Source organism: Acinonyx jubatus, chromosome A3, assembly GCF_027475565.1.
Source record: "Acinonyx jubatus isolate Ajub_Pintada_27869175 chromosome A3, VMU_Ajub_asm_v1.0, whole genome shotgun sequence".
In the NCBI taxonomy this organism is placed as follows: Eukaryota; Metazoa; Chordata; class Mammalia; order Carnivora; family Felidae; genus Acinonyx; species Acinonyx jubatus.
The window spans coordinates 122,523,500-122,545,285 of NC_069388.1; the positions used below are offsets into that span (position 1 = coordinate 122,523,500).

The 21,786-nt window shown below is 46.8% G+C and overlaps 2 long non-coding RNA genes across 5 annotated transcripts in view; one reads left to right on the forward strand and one right to left on the reverse strand.

Moving 5' to 3' along the window:
• Window positions 1-393: 393 nt before the first annotated feature.
• On the reverse strand, window positions 394-4,684 carry LOC106980355 (uncharacterized). Of its 2 annotated transcripts, none has more exons than XR_001431057.3 (3): window positions 4,397-4,684; window positions 3,638-3,739; window positions 394-1,948 (listed from the first exon to the last, which is right to left on the reverse strand). It is a non-coding gene; the product is annotated as an uncharacterized LOC106980355 (long non-coding RNA). The 2 variants fall into 2 exon arrangements; XR_008289657.1 differs by having other exon boundaries at window positions 3,638-3,776.
• Window positions 4,685-6,209: 1,525 nt separating this feature from the next.
• Window positions 6,210-21,786, forward strand: part of LOC106980354 (uncharacterized) — a 70,109-nt gene continuing 54,532 nt past the window's right edge. The window contains exon 1 of one of the 3 annotated variants that reach the window (XR_008289659.1): window positions 6,210-7,317. This is a non-coding gene — a long non-coding RNA (uncharacterized LOC106980354). The remainder of the gene's footprint in view (window positions 7,318-21,786) is intronic. The other 2 variants (XR_008289660.1, XR_008289658.1) reach the window with 2 other exon arrangements.

Consider the following 21,786-nt stretch of genomic DNA (forward strand, 5'->3'; position numbering starts at 1 on the left):
TCCAGCATCCCCACGTCACCCTGATATTGCAGTGACCCCACAGAAGTTCTGCAAAACACCCTGTCAGAGACTTGTAATATTCCTGTAGGAACTTTGCAATGACCATACCCAGAATGGAGCACTTCCGGGGCACCTGGGTGGCTCAGTTGTTCAAGCGTCCGACTTCAGCTCAGGTCATGATCTCAGGGCTCATGGATTCGAACCCCTTATCGGGTTCTGTGCTGACAGCTCAGGGTCTGGAAACTGCTTCGGACTCTGTGTCTCTCTCTTTCTTTTTGCCCCTTCCCTGCTCATGCTTTCTCTCTCTTTCTCAAAAATAAATAAACATTAAAAAAAAAAAAAAGAATGGAGCATTTTTCACGTACCCATATCAGACAAACACGTCTGTGTTTGTCTCAGGCGTCCTGGTCATTCAAGGCCTAGTTCCACATCAGTTTCCCAACTGAATGTGAGATTTTACTCTCTTGCTTTTTACAGCTTCACTTGCTCTCTGCATATCCCTTTCTTTCCTTCTTTTTTAAATGTTTATTTTTTGAGGAGGTGGGGAGGGGCAGACACAGTGAGGGAGACAGCGCTGTCACAGCAGAGCCCCATGTGGGGCTTGGACTCATGAACTGTGAGATCGTGACCTGAGCCCAAGTCGGATGGTCGGTCGAATGAGCCACGCAGGAGCCTCTGCACATCCCTTTTTAAAACTTCTGTCAGTGTTCCCCGTGGGAACACTCCACTCCCACCACCCTATGGCACAGACGAGAACTTCACGGCTCCACACCACGGCAGGACTTCCGGGCAGCACGGCGTCACCCCACCCCCACTGTGTCTGAGGTGTGCTCGAGCGTGGGTCGCACCTGCTAGGTACTGCTGCTTTCTCTCCCGGCAGGCCCAGTGGGCATCTGACCCGCCTTCTAGCACCTTTGTCACTTGCTCCTTCCGCTTCCGCTGCTCAGGTGTCCCAAAGCGGGAGAACACTTGAGGCACCACCTCGGGGCTGGGCCACACATCGAGGTCCTCTCTCCTTCCAATTTGCACCACATTTTGTCACCTGGGCCTTAAGGTAAGAAGCAGCTGATGTCCAAGCTGTCATAAAGCTCGTTATTTCAGGAAGAGAAAAAGAAACAAAACTCTTTCAGTTTTTGTCTGTAACCCTTCTGTAACCCTCTGTAACCCTGTAACAGCCTCAAAAACTAGCCCAGGGGACGAAATGGGGTGAAATCCGTCCCTGGTGCCACGTTCTCCCTACCCCTTAGCCAAACTCTTCTTGCCCTGGAGGTTCCCCTTCTTCAGCACCATCACCTCTCCAAATGAATAAAAGAGGAAAAGAAAACTTCTGGGCAAGGCTACTCACCTAAAAGGATTCCCGTAGGAATACCAAAGAAACTCGCTGTCAGTATCACCCAGAGAGTCTGTTTAGGGGACCCTTCCCTTTCCATCCTGCAAATGTGGGATATTCCACTTCACTCCAGCCCTAAGTACAGATCAGGAGACACGGCCAGAGTGGGACCTGCTGAAGGTCATGTGGCCGGTGCCAGGGACTGTACCACAAGTTTCCATGTATAAAGCCTCTCTGTTTTCTACTACACACAGGCTTCTCGACAGCAAGGATGAGTGGGGGTTATTTATTGCAGAGCCAAAGGACTTTTCAACCCCTCTTTCCCCTGCGGGCTGGCAATGTTCACATTCCTCCCTCACGTGTGATTGGAAGGAAAGGAGGGCCGGGACCCACCATACTACCCCTCGCTGTATCAAGGCCAAGAGGACTCTTGTTCTGTGGTGTGGCTGCCCTGGGACCCTGGCCAGTCTGCTCCCGGGCATGAGGAGACCGGTGGCTGCTTTGAGGGTTCTGGTTTTCTCCTTTCAGGCCCCAGGAGGCCATCCACATGGGGAACAGGAAGGGGACTCCTCCTTTGCTTCCATGTGATGTCCTGTTGACCCAGCACCATGGTGGCACCTGCAGAGGAAAGCCCCAGAGCGTGACCACAAGCGAGGCCTTCCCCAGAGCCCCAAGGTTGGGCCCCAGGAGAGGCCTCCAGGGTGCCGGGCAGGTGCGGGGTCAGGAATGTGCTCCTGGCTGTGCCCTAGCTGCCCTGGCTGTGGTGGCTGTGCTGGGAGCGTGTGGAGTTGACGATTGATTAGCCTGATTTGGGGTCACACTGGTTTGCTCCCCAGAATTTACTGAGATATCCTCGAGCAAATTCTTTTAATTGTTAAAACTGAAATATAGCTGACACACAATGTTACACTGGTTTCAGGTGTACAACACAGTGATTTGAATACTCTGCGTTATGCTGTGCTCACCACTAACGTAACCGCCATCTGTCACCACACAACGCTGCTACGATACCATTGGCTACATTCCCTACCTTCCCCAGCTGTGTCCAGTCCACTAATAAACCCATCCAAGGCATTCCTCATTTCTATTAGTGTTTTTGATTGTTAGCATTTCTATCGGTTCTTTCTTAGACTTTCCATTGCTCTGTACGTTGTCTGTCTGTTCTTGGATGGTGTCTATTCTTTTGAGTTGTTAGCATCTTACTTATAGATGTTCAAAAAAAATTTTTTTTTAAATTTTTTTTTTAACGTTTTTTTTATTCTTATTTTTGAGACAGAGACAGAGCATGAACGGGGGAGGGTCAGAGAGAGAGGAAGACACAGAATCTGAAACAGGCTCCAGGCTCTGAGCTGTCAGCACAGAGCCCGACACGGAGCTTGAACTCACGGACCGTGAGAACATGACCTGAGCCGAAGTCGGCCGCTTGACCGACTGAGCCACCCAGGCGCCCCCCAAAAAAATTTTTAATGTTTATTTTGAGAGGTAGAGAAAGAGAGCATGAGCCGGCAGGGTGTGGGACAGAGAGAGAGGGAGAGAGGGAATCCCAAGCAGACTTCACACTGTCAGCACAGAGCCCAATGCGGGGCTTGAACTCACAAACTGTAAGATCGTGACCTGAGCCGAAGTTGGACACTTAACCGACTGAGCCAACCAGGCACCCCTATTCTGTCTCTTCAAACTGTGTTTTGTCTTTTAGTATGCCCTTAATTTTTTCTTGACAGCTGTATGATTCATTGGGTAAAAGAAATTGCTATAAGTAGGTCTTTAGTGATATGGTTGTGACGCATGGAGTGAGGGGAACATTCTATAGTCCTGTGATTAGGTCTCCATCTTTCAGCGAGCCTATGCCTCTGGGCTGTGAACTTCGCAAATGTTTCTCCATTTTTTCCTCCCCACTTAGATGGGACAAGATGGCTAGACTGGGCTGAACTGGGTAGTTCCCTTTTCCTAGGTCAGTTAGACTCAGATAAAATCCCCACAGGTTAGGCTGTGCTTAACTAGTTTCCCCCAGGGCAGGGTGTGTTAAGAGGCGCTTTCATAATGGTTCCTCTTCTCATCTCCCTGCTGGAAGCAAGTTTGAGGGGATTTTTCTTTCCTTTTCACCGTGGAAACCTGGGAGGTCTTGGAGATAAAACTGACAAAAGTCCCCCCCCCCCCCCCCCCCCCCCCGCAACCGGGTCCCCTGTAGTTCTTCTCTCTCAGGCTCCACCAATCTCTCTGGTCCAGTCCCTGTACCAGCACTGCCCACCACTGCCCAGCACTGCTTCCAGTGTATTCTGGAAGCTGCACTGTGTTCACGGCACTCACCTGTCTGTCTCTCTGGTTCTGGGGGCCATGGTTTGCTCGGTGACCCCACCTCTGAAGGATCTAGGAAGGATTGTTGAGTGTTCAGTGTTTGCAGCTCTTTACCTGTTGTTAGGAGTGGCCGCTTGTAGCTTTTTACATGCTGGACGAGAAAGAAGGAGTGCCCACACAATCTCACAGACGCGCGTTTTTATATGTGTACACTTTTCCCCCGAGAAAATTGTCCATAGGTTTCGTCAGATGCTCTAAGAACTCTGAGCCCTTTGTCACTGAACCAGGTGGTGGATAGAAGGAAGGCTTGGTCTTGGAGCCGTGGCTTAGAGTTCTCACTCAATTCCAAATTACCGTGTGAATTCGACAAGCCACTTTATTCTAAGCGCCTCTCTGAGACCAACGTGGGGCCTGAACTCATGACCCCAAGATCAAGAGTCACATGCTCTGCTGACTGAGCCAGCCAGATGCCCCAACTAAGACCCTCTCTGAAACGGGACAATAACCCTTGTCTTGTGTGGTGAGTTAAAAACACGTTCACAATCATGTTCACACGTTCTTTGACATGTTTCCCATCAAAAGACTGAATCTAATTGTCCTCCCTTCAATATGGGGCAGCTTTGAAGACATGCTTCCAATGAATAGAGGCAGGAATGATACTATGTGGCCCCCGATTCTAGGTCAGAAAAGGGGACATGGTGTCTGCCCATCTTTCTCTTGCCCATGACACTTGCCCCAGGAGCCCCGAGCACAGGTAAAAAGTCTACTTACCCAGCAGCTGCCATGGAGAAAGGTGTGTGTGAGGAGTCCCAGCTGTTCCTGCCCCCAGCCGTTGGCTCTTACCAGGCCAGAACCAGGCACGTGAGTGGCCCTACATGATGACTGAACTCGGCCTTCGAGCTGATGCCCAGTGGAGCAGAGACAAGCTGGCCCTGCTGAGCCCTGCTCACTCTGCACATTCCCAGGCAAAGTAAATGTGTTTTGGGTGGTTAGTTCTGCAGTGTTAGGTGATAACCTGACACCCTGCCTGTCTCTGAGGGATGTTGTAAGCCCCTCCCGGCACAATACCTTCCACGTGGTAGGCAGTCCATGAAGGTAAACACATGTGATCTGGAAACTGGGCTGGTGTGAGCGACCGTTGGTCACGGGATAGGATAACCTGGTCAGCCTGCTGGGAGCTTTGTTTAGCTAAGTCACTCTGGGTTTTCCGGAGGGGCAGAGTGTCAATCACCCCAGCCCGGCCAATTGGCTGGTTCCTTGGAGGGGGGCCTGTGTCCCCAGACCAGAAACAGGCTCTGTGAGGGAGCACTGAGAGGGAGGGTTTTCTTTTTCCTGTTGGCCGTTGCCCATGACAGGCTTCTCAGGAAGGGATGGAGGGAGTGAGGGGGGGTCTGGGAACTCTGGGCTGAGACCAGGCTGGGTGATGGTGGTCCCCACAGGATCCACAGCCTGCCCTTCTGCCCTCTGGGGTCTGTACTCTCACCCTGAGGCTGGGACCTGCCCTCTGTGCCTCCTGGACCAGCTCTGCATTCCGTTACCCTTGCTCCTCAGCACAATCTGTGTGTTGCTCCTACTCTCCACAACCAGGAAGACATTGTATTTCATTTACTCAGTAACCCCAGAGCTTAGTACACAGGCTGTACTAGGCGAGGTGTCCACTCTCTGTGTGTTGAAGGTCTCTGAGCATCTCATCACATAGCCTGGGACCAAGGCAGGGGCTGGCTGTGAAATGAAATGGCCCCACCAAAGCTTGCTGTGCTGGTGGCAGAAGGACCGGAGGGGGAGCCCCTCTCTGCCTTCCCAGTAGGGAGAGGAGATCCCGAGGGGCAGCACTCTCACCTCCAACCTAGCTCTGAGGTCCCTGTCTGCTTTGAGCCCTACCTTCCATGATCAATAATGTGCCCAGCACTGCCAGTCCTGTAGGACGGGGGCCCATGGCTGGTCTCCCCACCAGCTCCCCACTCACTGCTCCGACGTGCGCTGCCTCCTGGGCCAGCTTTCTGGATCCCCTGCCTGGTCACAGCTGGCAGAAGGGGCCCTCCCTCTTCCTGCCTGTCTCGTTCCACAAGCCATAGTCTGATATCAGTTCTGTTTTCCCAGAAAGGGGTTTGCCCAGACCCAGAACTCAGAATCCACGTGAAGAGGCTACCGAAGAACAGGCTGAGTCGTCTGAGGCACTGAGACCCTGAAGGAAGCAGCGCTGGCCGCCCCTGCCTCTCTGCCAGCCTGCATTTCCTATTAGACATAGGGCTTTACAGCAGGAAGGCCTGCCTGCCAGGGCCTCTGGACCCCAGGGCCCTGGCTGCTCCATCTGCCTGCCTGCCCTGGGCCTGGATATCTGCCCGAGCAGATGCGATTTAACTTGCTGCTGCAGAAATATCTATAAACCTTAGCTGTCAACATAAAAGCAGCCTGTCAGACCCAGGACCAGGCTATGGGAGGAGCCGCGGGCAGCTGGGTCAGTCTCCACGTGGAGGCTGGGACTCTCACACGTGCATCCTTTCCCCCACCCCTGCCCCCCACCATAAGATGCCTTGGCTTGAGGTCATGAAGCTACCCTGATGCAAAAGCAGGCCAGCCTTGCGCTGTGTGACACGGCCATGCCTCAGTGTCACTCCCAGGCCAGAAGGGCCCTGAAGCCACATGCTTCGGAGACAGGGATGGCATCTTCACAAGAGTGGGGTGTGGCCCATAGCTAGAGCAGCAAGAGTGCAAGGTGAATGCCTGAATCAGGGCGAAGCAGGGAAGCAGGGAGGATGACATTCCCCTGGCCGTGAGGCCCACCCCTCCCCCCCTCCCGGGACCCTTGTTCACACAGGCATGCCCAGAGATTGTAAGGACCAGGGCCCTGGCTTTCCCTGGGGCATAGACTTGACTGTGGGCATGAGGGGGACACCTCAGGAGAACAGCTCTCCCGAGGGGGCTCTGCTGCTTCCTCTGGGTCCTCCGCTCCTGGCCCCCCTGCTGCCTGGAATTGCCACACAGCTTTGGGGACAGGGGAGGTGCAGCGTGGGGGGCGGTACTTTATAAGCTGGGGAGGGTTTGTTGTCCTGGTTCAATGCTGGTCCCGGGCTCCAGTGCTCCTGCCTCCCTGCTTGCTCTGCAGTGCTGGCGACAAATGCTCTCCGAGCCTCTCGCTTTCCTCAGTTGGAAAGCTAACTCATGCTCAGCCTCAGGAGGCCGGGCAACAAGACCTGGGCAGGCTGGCAGTGCCCACTGTGCGCATGTGTCCCCAAGTGGTGGGGTGGGTTTTTTCTTCCTTCCTACACTGCCCACATTTCTTCTCCTGCCCACACCTGTATCCCTGGCACACACCAAAGCTGGGTTAATAAATGGGGCATTGAAGTCAAGGCGAAGAGAGATAAGGCCCCTGGGCACGATTTCATGCTGGCTACATGCTGATAGGTGGCCCACTGTGGCAATGCCCGTGGGCTGTTTATCCTGGAGAAGTGTAGCTATGGGATCTGAGGTCGGACTCCCACCCTTGGGGCACAGTTCGAGTGAGAACAGATGCAGCAGAATGGCTGACAACACAAGCCAGTGGTCAGGGGACAAGGGTCAGTGTGGTGCCAGAAGGGAGAGGAGCCAAGAGCCTGAGTGGCCGTGCCAGGGGACGGAAGAGAGAGGCCCGAGCGGGAGGGGGGCTTGCTTCCCTGTGATGTGCAAAAGGAGGGCGCTGTGAGAAGAAAGGGGTGAGTGGAATGGCGTGGAGGGACAGGGCAGATCCCCTTTCCAGCGAGGCCTCTGCAGAGGCTGGTAGACATTACCCAGACATAAATGAGTAGGTTTGCTTCAGGCTTCTGTGTCTGCACCTGATGGACAGATAGAAAGGTGTGCAACAATAAGGTGATTAACAGCTGACGTCGGGGCTGGACATGGGGGGTTGGTGTACACGTCTGTGTGTGCACATGCGCACACACACACACACACACACACACACACACACACCCTCGCCTCGGGTGAGCTATGCTGGAGCCAGAAGTTCTGAGCAGGGTGGGCAGTTATTGCTATGTCCTTCCTGTGTATCCATGGAGCCACAAAGGAACAAGAGGATCTTTCCACCATAGAGGGGCTTCAGTCTGTCTGGGGAGGACACACCCACACCCCCACACCCACACAGCAGACACCCAGGGGATAAGCAGTGCATGAGTAAGCACTGTAGCGGCTGTGTCACCCTGGTCTGTGTGTGAGTAATGGGGCTAAGCAGTGCCATGGGACAAACAGAAGGCACACTGGGCTCACGAATCTCTTTGTTCTTGGCCTGGTGTGAATCAGAGTCGCCATTTTCCAGACATGAGGACCCATAGATTTTTGAGGTCTTTCTCCCTAGAGAATGTGAAATTCTCCTGCTGTCTCGAGTGAATTCCATTTAAACCCATCTTTCCTGTGATACAAATGGCAGACGGTGTCAGCCCCCAGGAGATTCAGAGAGTTTAAGTGGGGTCTGCTGTAAAGCACAGAAGCTCTATGGGAGGGGTGGGAATCAAGTATCCAGGCCTGTGTAGTTACGACGACGTCCTCTTGCTGGGTGCTGCTGGGTAGACTGCCGGGAGCGACGAGCGAGCTGGCCTGTCATCTCAGAGATTGGTTGAAACTCTTGGTTTGAGGTGTCCCCCACCCCCTCAAAGAGCTGAGGCAGCAAATGGAAGTGAGGGGGCATGTTTTGCTATAGCTGACACTGTGTGTGTGTGTGTGTGTGTGTGTGTGTGTGGTAGAGGGTGGTGGAGGGGAGGGATTGGATCTTGCTCAGCATGGCCAGGGAGGGTGGTAAAAGGACATGTGACACATCCGGAGCTCCCTGTGCCCTTCTATGGACAGAAGAGTTTCCCTGGCCTGGCTCAGATGGGGAGGGGGGAGGAGGTGAGGGAAGGATGCATTCAGCCCAACACTCATAAAACCTCTTTGTCTGAGTGTTTATGGGCCCAGGTCCCTGTGGTAAACCTTTAAAGTCACACAGGAGACTCCCGTGTGTTCATAAGATCCTTTCTGTCTATAATATGCTGCCCCAGCAACACTTCCCTCCCAGGCCACATCACAGCCACCGGGAGCTGGGGAGGCAGGAGACTGGAGAGTCTGTCCAGGGGTCTGTCCCAGGGTTGGGGGGAAATAGGGGCTGGGGGTGCAGTGCCTGGGCTGGAGGCTGCTCCTGGGCATAGGTTCTCCAGCCCCCCAAGGGGCTTCCTCATTCCCTCATTATCTTCTGCCCAGCTACCTTGATGACATCCAGGTTCCCCACGCTGTGTCTCAGCTCTTCCTCATTCCAGGGAAAGCGGGTGAGATGGAATCGCCAGATAAAACAAACGTTGCTCAGTTAAATTTGAATTTCAGTTAAACAATGAATAATTTTTTTTTTTTTTTTTTTTAGTACAAGTATGTCCCAAACACTGCATGGGATATGCTTATCCTATTCATTGTTTATCTGAAATTCACATTTAACTGAGTGCCCTCTGATTTTATTTGTTGAATCTGGCAACTTTAACTTGAAGGTAACCACAGTTTTTGTCACAAGTCATTGAGAGAGCCCTTTTTGTGTTCCAGGCAATGGGCTGAGACTTTGCATATGTTATGTCATTTAAACCTCACCATTACCCCGCACCCCAAACTTGGATGATTTACTTACCACCTTAAAGATGTTTGCCATATCTTTTGCACGACAGTTGTACTATTTTCTACTTATTTTCTTTAGGTCAAATTCTTTTTTAAAATTGTATTTATTTATTCATTTATTCATCTATTTATTTTTAAATTGGTTTCACGTCCAGCGCTGAGCTGAGCCGAGCCCAACACAGGGCTTGAACTCAGATCAAGACTTGACTGAGATCAAGAGTCAGACTCTCTCTCTCTCTCTCTTTTTTTTTTTTAGATATAATTTATTGTCAAATTGACTAACATACAGTGAGTACAGTGTGCTCTTGGTTTGGGGGGCAGATTCCTGTGGTTCATCCCTTACATACAACACCCAGTGCTCATCCCAACAAGTGCCGTCCTCAGTGCCCATCACCCATTTTCCCCTCTCCCCTGCTTCGCCCCCATCAACCCTCAGTTTGTTCTCTGTATTTAAGAGTCTCTCAGGGTTTGCCACCCTCCCTCTCTGTTCATAACTATTTTTTTCTCCTTCCCCTCTCCCATGGTCTTCTCTTAAGTTTCTCAAGATCCACATCTGAGTGAAAACATATGCTATCTGTCCTTCTCTGACTGACATATTTCACTTAGCATAATACCCTCCAGTTCCATCCACGTTGCTGCGAATAGCATGATTTCATTCTTTCTCATCACCAAGTATATATATATATACACACACACACACATACATATACATATACATATACAATATATATATATATATTGTATATATAAACCACATCTTCTTCATCCATTCATCAGTTGATGGACATTTAGGCTTTTTCCATAATTTGGCTATTGTTGAAAGAGCTGCATAAACACTAGGGTACAAGTGCCCCTATGCATCAGCAGGAGTCAGACTCTTAACTGACTGAGCAACCCAGGTGTCCTTCAATTTCTTCTTTTTTTTTTTTTTTTTTTTGGACTTAAATCTACTTATTCTTAAAGGAAATTATAACTGGTAGCACTTGTTAGAAATAGCTGCACAGGGGCGCCTGGGTGGCGCAGTCGGTTAAGCGTCCGACTTCAGCCAGGTCACGATCTCGCGGTCCGGGAGTTCGAGCCCCGCGTCGGGCTCTGGGCTGATGGCTGAGAGCCTGGAGCCTGTTTCCGATTCTGTGTCTCCCTCTCTCTCTGCCCCTCCCCCGTTCATGCTCTGTCTCTCTCTGTCCCAAAAATAAATAAACATTGAAAAAAAATTTTTTTTAAATAAAAAAAAAAAAGAAATAGCTGCACAATTAAATGTAGTGTTATCATTTTATTGTCTGCTGGATACTATTGCATACGGGGAGATTTGGGGCTGAGGTATTCTGAGATATTTTAACTACTGTTTGAGAGGTTCCAGGCTTTCACTGTGACTGACACTGTTATCTACAGCCTTTTCACACCATCTTTCTTGCTGGAAGAACCCTCCTCCTCCTAGGGAGGCTAGACACCCTATACTTTTCCCAGCCTCCCGTCAGCCAGCATGGAATTATGGCCCAGCTGTGGCCACTGAAAGCTGAGTAAAATCTCCTGGGAGCTTCTGGGAGAGATTTACTTCCCTCTTTACAAAATAAACCCCAGAGGGGATGCCTGGGTGGCTCAGTCGGTTAAGTTTCTGATTCTCGGCTGTGGCTCAGGTCGTGATCTCATGGTTTGTGAGTTCGAGACCCGAGTTGGGCTCTGTGCTGACAGCACGGAGCCTGCTTGGCATCCTCTGTCTCCCTCTCTCTCTGCCCTCCCTCAATTGCGTGTGCGCTTTCTAAATAAGTGAGGAAACAAACCCTGGAAACAATCTGAATGCCCATCAAAGAATGAATGGATAAAGAAGTGTAGTATATGCATACAGTAGGGTATCCTGCAGGCTTAAAAAAGAAGGCAGTCCTGTCACATGCTGTAACATGGGTGAACCTTAAGGGCGTTGTGCTAAGCGAGACAAGCCAGGTACAAAAAGACAAATACTGCACGTTCCCAGTTATATTTATATAACTATCTAAAGCAGTCACAATTCTTAGAAACAGAAAGTAGAATGAGGGTTGCCAGAGGCTGGAAGGAGGGGGAAATAGGGATCGTTAGTTTGGTGTAGTGTTTCAGTTTTGCAAGATGAAAAGTTCGAGAGACTTGCTGTACAAGAATGTGCATTCGCTATTGTACTATGCACCAAAAACTGGTTAGGATGATAAATTTTGTTAGAGATACTTTTTACCACAATAAAAAAAAAAACTGGAATTAGATGGTGGTGATGGTTGTATAACCTTGTGACCCACTGAATGGTTCACTTTAAAAAGGTTATTTTATGTGAATTTCTTTTCAGTACCACATTTGTGTATATGCCTTAAAGCAAACAAGTTGCGACTACCCTTAATGTCTGTAAATAACATTAATGTGCATGTCTTAAAGTATAAAGACATAAAGTGGATGTCTTTAGGCTATATACTAATCCTGACCTGGGGGTGGGGGTGTGGGGGGGAGGCAGCCATTTTGTAGCTGCAAAGACACATGCCTAAGGACTAAGCCAATAAGGTGAGGAGGAAAGATTAAAATAATGTGGACCTTTAATGACTTCATTATGCTGCTGAGCTTTTCTGGAACAGCCTTACCCTGTAAGGTTAGGTGAGGTAATGTATTTTCCTCATCATTTTATTCACTTTTTTTTGTTTGTTTTTTTTGAGAGAGAGAGAGAGAGAGCACATGCAAGTGGGGGAGGGGCAGAAGGAGAAAGAGAATCTCAGGCAGGTTCCATGATCAGCACAGGACCCGATCCCACAACCCTGGGATCACCACCTGAGCCGAAATCAAGAGTCAGATGCTCCACCAACTGAGCCACCCAGGTGCCCCAAGGTTCATCATTATTTAAAGCTATGTCCACATACTATGTAAAATAATCGATTACACCACCCACTCTCTCCAGTGATAAGTGTTTTATAACTTGGGGAACTTTGTAGGATTATTATCTTTATTTTTTGGATGAGAAAATAGCTCTGGTCACAAAGCTATAGGAGCTGAATAACCTTCATGTACTACAGAAACCCTGAATTTGCATGGTGCAGCTGAAATGGGTCTTTCGGGTGAGAAAGAGCAGGGCGGAGTCTAGCCCCAGTCTTCCTTCCCTCTGCGGGGTTCTCTGTCTGCTTCCCTGTGACGCCTCTACACTACACCCCGGGGACACTGATTCTGCACTCGCTTGGGTGCTCTTTCCCTCAGCCTCCTGACTCAGCGAGATGGGCTGGGACTCTTCCCGACACCAGATGACTCCTGAGTGAGACAAACACAGGAACAAAGAAGCCAAGTGTCATGCACACGATTGAGCCCCCCCCCCCCCCCCCCCCCCCCCCCCCCCCCGCCCCGCACACTTGTGACTCACAGAGGTGGACTCCCAGCATTCTCACTTCCCAGGCTCCCAGACTGCCCCTCCCCACATCTTGCCTCACAGGGTGGCTACTTCAGAAGCTGCTGGCCAGGCCCCTCAATTCCTGCGGTAGGCCTGCCTTCCCATAGTGGATGTCACCCTGCACCCTGGTGCTTGCGGGCTGGTCTCCTTCATTCCTGACCCCTTTGCTGCCCAAGCTAGGAATTGAGTTGTTTTGTTTTTTTAACTTTTTTTTTTAATGTATGTATGTATGTATGTATTTTATTTTTTATTTTTAAAAATTTACATCCAAATTAGCTAGCATACAGTGCAACAATGATTTCAGGAGTAGATTCCTTAGTGCCCCTTACCCATTTAGCCCATCCCCCCTCCCACAACCCCTCCAGTAACCCTCAGTTGGTTCTCCATATTTATAAGTCTCTTCTGTTTTGTCCCCTCCCTGTTTTTATATTATTTTTGTTTCCCTTCCCTTAGGTTCATCTGTTTTGTCTCTTAAAGTCCTCATATGAGTGAAGTCATATGATTTTTGTCTTTCTCTGACTGACTAATTTCACTTAGCATAATGCCCTCCAGTTCCATCCACGTAGTTGCAAATGGCAAGATTTCATTCTTTTTGATTGCCGAGTCATACTCCATGGTGTATATATATATATATATATATATATCTTCTTTATCCATTTGTCCATTGATGGACATTTGGGCTCTTTCCATAATTTGGCTATTGTTGATAGTGCTGCTATAAACATGGGGGCGCATGTGTCCCTTTGAAACAGCACACCTGTATCCCTTGGATAAATGCCTAGTAGTGCAATTGCTGGGTCTTAGGGTAGTTCTATTTTTAGTTTTTTGAGGAACCTCCATACTGTTTTCCAGAGAGGCTACACCAGCTTGCATTCCCATAACTTTTTTTTTTAATGCTTATTTATTTATCCTGAGAGAGAGAGCGCATGTACGTGCAAGTGGGGAGAAGGGCAGAGAGAGGAGAGAGAGAAGCTGAAGCAGGCTCTGCACTGTGTACAGCCTGATGTGGGGCTCAATCTCATGAACCGTGACTCACTCACCTAGGTGCCCCTAGGAATTCGGTTCTAATCTGGCTTCTCCATACTCACTTCTCACCTCTCACCTTGTCCTCGAGGAATGGTCAGTGGCCTCATTGCCATTACCAATGCCGTGGTGTAATGACCCTTTAACCTGTTACTAATCAGGGCATCCACTTACCAGGTTGGACCCTTGGATCCACATACAGTAGACCCTGGTCACAGAGCCAGGTAGAAACACAGGCCTGGCCTGTGAGAGACAAGCTGCAAAGCAATAGGGAGGGAACAGGGATGGGAGATAGGGTGGGGGAGGGGAGATAGGGGGTGGAGAGCTGTAGTTAAGTCTTCATGGAGCCTCTCTGAGGGGGAGGACAAGTTAAACCAAACCATGAGGTGGGTCCCCACTCAGGAAGTGAGAGACCCCTCAGCTCTGCTCTTCTCCTCACCCTCCATTCCAGAGCCTTCCAGGCAGTTCTGGATGCTTGAGGGGACAGAGGACTTGCATTTGGCCCTGGGTTCCCCTCTCTGAACTCCAGTCCCTCCCTTTTCACATAGAGGTTTCCATAAAAAATTCCTGTGTGTATCCTATGGGAACATCTACATGAAAAGGCTTTGTTCCTCCATGATAGCGACCAGTTTGAGAATATATGTGAAAAAAGATCCTGTTCACCACACAATGAAAACTCACAACATATTTTCTTAAGAAAAAATGAGAGGCTTATCTGGAGAAAACCATAAAATTTAATAATGGACATAAAAGAAGACTCAAACAAATGGGGGTTGTACTATATTGGGAAATCTCTTCCTTGTGAAAATGTCCATGGTGGAAATTTATCTATAGGTTCAGTATAATCCCAGTAGCCATCTAATTAAAATTGACAGTTTTATTATTATTCACATGGGAGAAAAGATGCAAAAGACTGTTTTGAAGAGGAAGAACAGTGACGGGGACCGTCTCCTCCCAGATATCAAAACATATTGTGGGAGCACCTGGCTAGCTCAGTGGGAAGACCATATGACTCTTACTCTCAGGGTTGAGAGTTCAAGCCTGTGTTGGGCATAGAGTTTACTTAATACACAAGAAAAAATATTGTGAAGTTATAGAATTAACAATTATATAAGAATAAATAGACAAATAGACCAATGCAAGAGAACAGTGAGTGCAGAAATAGTCCTGTGCATATGTAGGAATGAGGTATGTGATAAAGTTGGTATTTCAAATGAGTGAAAAAATATTCAATTAAAAGGGTTGAGAGAAATGAGTACAAAAAAATGAAAATCAAGTTTGCACCTTACTCCACACAATTCATAATTTAAAAAAGAACCTCTAGATTACTTAAAAAACAAAACATTTTTTAAAAACTACAAAAGAACAGAAAAAAAATAGGAGGTTTTTTTTATGGTTCTGTGATTAGTAAAGCTTGTGAAATGCATAAGCTTTTTTGTAGATAGAGACAAATTATCCTAAAATTTATATGGGAATGTCAAGGAACTAGAATAGCTAAAACAATTTTGCAAAAGAGAAGTTAAGTGAGCATCAATCTACCCAACTTTCCAGGCACTATGCAGCTACAGTAACGAAAGCTTATGTTTTTGATAGGGTGATGGACACGGATCAGTGGGACAGGGCAGAAAACCCTGAAACAGACCCACACAAACATGCCCAATATGAGTTTTGATTAAAAAAGCCAACGCAACCCAAAGGAGGAAGGAAAACCTCTGAAACAAATGGTGCTGGGACAATTGGACCCATCCAAAGCAGAAAAAATGAACCTCAATCTAGACCCCATAGCCTGTGTAAAAATTAACTCAAAATGGTTCATAAACTTAAATATGGAACACAAAACTATAAAACTTTTAGGAAACCAAACGAACATAAAAGAAGAATCTTTGGAATTTGGAACTAAGCAGAGTTCTTAGCCTTGATACCGAAAGCACTCTCCATCAAAGGGAAAACTGATAAATCGGATTTAATCAAAATTAAAAACTTTTGCTTTGTGAAAGGATGCCTGGGTGGCTCAGTTGGTTAAGCACCAGACTTCAGCTCGGGTCATGATCTCACGGTTCATGGGTTAGAGCTCCTGGTCGGGCTCTGTGCTGACAGTTCAGAGCCTGGAGCCTGCTTCGGTTTCTGTGTCTCTGTCTCTCTCTCTCTGCTCCTCCCCTGCTCACGGTCTCTCTCTCTCTCTCTCTCTCTCTCTCTCTCAAAAATAAATAAACGTTAAAAAGTTTAAAAAAAACCCAACTTTTGCTTTGTGAAAGACCCGGGAAAGAGGATAAAAAGATAAAGACAGTGTGTGTGGGAGGGGATATTTGCAAAACACTTATCTCACAAAGGACCATCATCTAGAATACATAAATACTTTTCAAAACTGAACAGTAAAAAGCCAAACCATTAAATTAGAAGGTGGGCAAAAGACATGAACAGATATCTTACTGAAGAGAATATCCTAGTGGTAAATAAGCATATGAAAAAACCTTCCACATTCTGAGCCATAGGGAAATGCCAATTAAAACCACAAGAGATAGCATTACACACCTATTAAAATAGCTAAAGGAAAAATAGTGACAACATCAACTTCTGACCAGGATGAGAAGAACTTGGATCTTCTTGGATGTACTTTGCAGGTGGGGAGGTAACCACAGGGAAACTGGTAGTGTCTTAAAAAACTAAACATGTAACTCATTTGACCTAACAATTGCATTTCTCGAACAATCTGTACACAAATGTTCCTAACAATTTTATTTGTAATAGCCCCAAACTTGAAATAACCCAGATGTTCTTCAACAGACAAATGGGAAGCAAAGTGGGTGTACCCCCACCATGGGCTGCTTCTCAGCAATAAGGAGAAAAACTATTGACACACAAAACAACTTGAATTGTTCTCCAGGGAATTTTGCTGAGTGAAGAAAGCCAATCCCCAAAGGTTACATACTGTGTGATTCCACTCATAGAACATTCTTAAAATGACAAAATTGTAGAAATGGAGACTAGATCACTGGTTGCCAGAGTTAAGGATAGGGCGGCAGTGGGGCGGGGAATAGGGGAATGAGAGGTAAATGTGGCTATAAAGGGGAAACATGGGGGCTCTTTGTGAGAGCTCTTTACTGTACCAGTGTCAATGTCAAGGTCATGGTAATGCCCTGTGGTTTTGCAAACTGTTACCACTCAGGAAGAGTGGGTAAGGGGTACATGAGATCCTCCTGTACTATTTTTTTTCAACTGCATGTGAATTTACAATTCTTTCAAGGCTAAAAGTTGAATTAAAACAACTACAAAAGAGGGGCACCTGGCTGGCTCGATGGAGCTGGAGCATCTGACTTCAGCTCAGGTCATGATCCCATGGTTCATGGGTTCGAACCCCACATCGGGCTCTGTGCTGACAGCTCAGAGCCCGGAGCCTGCTTTGGATTCTATGTCTCCCTCTCTCTCTCTGCCCCTCCCCCACTTGTTCTCTCCCCCTCTCTCTCTCTTTCATAAATAAACATTTTAAATAAATAAATAATAAAATAAAATCTTTAAAAAAAAACCCAACTACAAAAGAATTAGAAGAAAACAGAAGATATTATTTTTATGGATTTGTGACAGGGAAAGTTTGTGAAATAAGATACTCAACACAGAAGCCATTGAGGAAGGGATATTAGTAAATTCAACCACATCAAAACACACCAACAAACTGAAAACTAGAAACCATCTAAGGGAAATCCTTGCAACAGTCACAATACACACAAAGAAACAGGACAAAGGCTCTGAAAGGACAATTCACATGAGGAGGAGTCCAAATGGTCAAGAAACTTAGGAAAGGGTGTAATAGCTCCAGTAATAAAGGGAACGTAAATTAAAACGATGGAGGGACACTTTTTATTCGCCCAGCCAAGCAAAATAGAAAGTTGGATTGCTGTAGGGCTGATGAAGATGTGGGCTATTCTCATATTCTGTTGGTGAGAGTCTAAATTAGTAGAATCACTTTGGAGGGCAATTGAAAGACTCTATTAAGCTTTAAAATGCCCTTACCTATGATCCAGTAAATCCTCTTCTGATACATTCCTAGAGAAACAGTCCCATGGTAAAGGGCCCTTACTGGAACTTCCCTTATCATGGTGAAGAGCTGGAGATGACCTCACTGTCCATCACCAGGAGAATGGTTACACAAACCACAGAGCCTCACTTCTGTGTATAGCACACTGGAAGCAGTAAAGCAAGTTGCCAAAAATGCATAGAGAATGATAGATACCGCTCCTAGACACACACACACACACACACACACACATGCACGCACAATTCCTAGAGATAATTTTCATTTTAAATTCATGACCACAAACCTCAAATGATCATTCAATACAACCTGGTAATCCTAAAATGTTTCCCTGCTAAGTTTATTTTCTCTTTCTAAAATGACTATTTTGTGTCTTCCCCCTCCTCCTGTCTCTCACATCCCCCACCCACTTTATTTATTTTTTAATGTTTTATTTACTTTTGAGAGACAGAGAGAGCGTGATCGGGGAATGGACAAAGAGGGCAGGGGAGATGCAGAATCCGAAGCAGGCTCCAGGCTCCGAGCTGTCAGCACAGAGCCTGATGTGGGGCTCAAACTCATGAACCGTGAGATCATGACCTGGGCCGAAGTTGGACGTTCAACCGACTGAGCCACCCAGGCGCCCATTTTTTAAAATTTTTTAAAATGTTTATTCATTTTTGAGAGACAGAGAGGCAAAGTGCCAGCTGGGGAGGGGCAGAGAGAGAGGGAGACACAGAATCCGAGGCGGGCTCCAGGCTCTGAGCTGTCAGCACAGAGCCAGACACGGGGCTCGAATCCACGAACCATGAGATCATGACCTGGGCCATAGTCGGACTCTTATCCAACTGAGCCACCCAGGCACCCCCATCTCCCATCCACTTTACATCTAGCTGATGACCTTGCTCAACACTTGACACCCCCTCCCCCCCCACCGCCAAAAAAAAAATTAAAAATAGAATTACCATCTGATTCAGAAATCACACTTCTGGGTGTATACCCAAAAGAACTGAAAGTAGGATCTTGAAGGGATATGTGCACACCCGTGTTCATGGCAACATTATTCACAGTAGCCAAAAGGTGGAAATAGCCCAAATGACCACCAACAGATGAATGTATAAACAAAATGTGGTGTATTACGTATAATGGGATATTATTCAGCCTCAAAAAGAAATGAAATTTGGACACACGCTACAATGTGGATGAATGAACTTTGAAAACATTCTGCTGAGTGAAATAATCTAGACACAAAAGGACAAATATGGTATGATTTCACTTACATGAGGTACTGAGAAAGGGCAAATTCACAGAAAGTAGAATAGAGCTTCCCAGGGGCTGGGGAGAGGGAAGATTGGGAAGTTACTGAGTAATGGGTCCAGAGTTTCTGTTTGGAATGATAAACGGTTCTGAAAATGGATGGTGGTGATGGACACCCAACACCGTGCATGTACTTAATCACACTGAATTGTAAAACTAAAGGTCAAGATGGTAAATGTTATGTTTTGCCTACAAGAAGAGTGAGGGGATTCATTATTGGTCTTTCTTCCTGACCAGCAGGACCCACCGGACCACTAGGGCGGGGTTAAAAAAAATCTACCTTGTTTTCAAAGCTATCCCCTCCTCCAGTCGGCACCAAAACAGAGGTGAAGAACAAGGCCCCTGGCCCCAGGAATCGGTAGCTGTGTCAGATGATGGGTGTCTGTGTCCTCAGTGACCACCAGCTGCCAGCCCCTGTACCCTGGGTTCTCCATGCTCTGTGCTCTAATGAGTCCTGCCCATTTCCAGGAGGCCCGCAAGTATTTGACACCACAGAGGACCCAGCCTCCCGTGCTTGCCAGCACACCCACAACCGAGATAGTCCCTGTGTAGGCACAGATGACAAAACTATTGCCAGCAAATAGGAGGTGGCAAATTTAAAAAAAAAAAAAAGGAGGTTGTGAGGGGAACTTGCCTGTAAGATGATGGCTTGCTCCAGCCCCGTCTCTGGCCTCCACATGTCCAGGCTTTAAGCCCACCCCGTGCAGCTGAGGTTTGCCAGGCAGACCCTGCCGACGAAACCATGAAAACGAAATGGCCTTTGGCTCCTCCGATTTTATACGTCCCTCCAGACTCCCACAACCCACATCTTCTGCCTGCCACCATGTGCTTTAGGAAATGTGCGAGCAATAAATCAAATGAATCTCATGAAGGTCCCCTCACTTAATGAAGCACATGCACTCCATCAAAATGGCTACAAGGTGATGATGGGCTTTTAAGTGAACCTCGTTTTCCCACAGATTTTCATTCTGAAATCAGGAGTATGTTCTTCTGGAGAAAAATAATTGCCCACGATTTAGACATGGTTTTTTTCCAGCTTTATTGAGGTATAATTAACAAATAAAATTGTATATATTTAAAGTGTACAACATGATGATTTGATATAAATATACATTGTGAAATGATACCCATAATCAAGTTAATTAACACATTCATCACCTCACAGTTACTTTTGTGTGTGTGTGTGTGTGTGTGGTGAGAACACTTAATATCTACTCTTAGCAAATTTCAAGTATACACTACAATATCATTGACTATATTCCCCAAGCTTTACATTAGGTCCTCAGAACATATTCATCTCATAACAAAGTTTGTAGCCTTTGACAAACATCTCCCCCACACCTCCGGCCCTGACCGCCACCACTCTACTCTCCGGTTCTATGAATTTGACTGGTTTTTTTTGTTGGTTTTTTTTTTTTTTTTTTTTTTTAGATTCTACATAGAAAGTGATACCATACGGTATTTGCCTTCTCTGTCTGACTTATTTCACTTAGCATACTGTCCTCCAGGTGTATCCACATTGTTGCAAATGGCGGGGTTTCCTATTTTTAGTGGTTGCATAATATTTCATTATTTACATCACATTTTGTTCATCTACACATCTGTCAGCAGACACTTAGGTCATTTCCACACCTTTGCTGTTGTGAATATTGCTGCAATGAACAGTTCCTCTTTTTAGTAGCTGAGTAGTATTCCATTATACATATAATATAAATAATAAATATAAGTACATTTGCTTCAAAGTATAGGTAACGCTGGGAGTACAGATATCTCTTTGAGATACTGATTTCATTTCCTTCGGATATAGGCTCAGAAGCAGAACTGTCGGATCATACAGCAGTTCTATTTTTAATTTTTCGAGGAACTTCCATACTGTTTTCTGTAATATCTGTACCAATTCACATTCCCAGGGCTCCTTTTTCCCATCTCTTTGCCAACATTCATTATTTCTTGTTTTTGTTTGTTTGTTTGTTTGGATAATAGCCATCCTGAACAGGTGTGAAATGATATCTCAGTGTAGTTTTGATTTGCATTTCCCTGATAATTAGTGATGTTGGGCACCTTTTCATATACCTGTTGGCCATTTGGATGTCTTCTTTGGAAAACTTTTTATTCAGGTCCTTTGCCCATTTTTAAATCAGATTATTTCCTTTTTTCTCTTTAATATTCATTTATCTATTTTGAGAGAGAGGGTAGGGGGAACGAGAGAGAATCCGAAGTAGGCTCCATGCTGCCGGTGCATAGCCCAACACGGGGCTCAACCTCACCAACCGTGTGATCATGACCTGAGCTGAAATCAAGAGTTGAACACTCAGTCGACTGAGCCACCTAGGCGCCCCACCTTTTTAAAAAACGTGCATTTATCTATTTTGAGAGAGAGAGAAAATTATTGCCTTAAAAAATTTTTTTTAATGTTTGTTTAATTTTGAGAGAGACAGAGACAGAGTGTGAGTGGGGGAGGGGCAGAGAGAAAGGGAGACAGAATCCGGAGCAGCCTCCAGGCTCTGAGCTGTCAGCACAGAGCATGACACGGGGCTTGAATTCACAAACTGTGAGATCGTGACCTGAGCCAAAGTCATACGCTTAACCCACTGAGCCACCCAGGCACCCCTTGCCTTTTTTTATCTGTTGATTTCTGACCCATTTTTTTCTCAGTTCCTCTGAGTACTTTATTACCAAAATAGCTCAGAAAGATTTGACCTCTCTAAGACATCCTTGGCTATTTACACATCCGTCACAGACTTACTGAATACCTATAATACAACTGTCACTAAGAATATCATGGTGTAGTCCTTGTCTTCATGGAACTTATAGTCC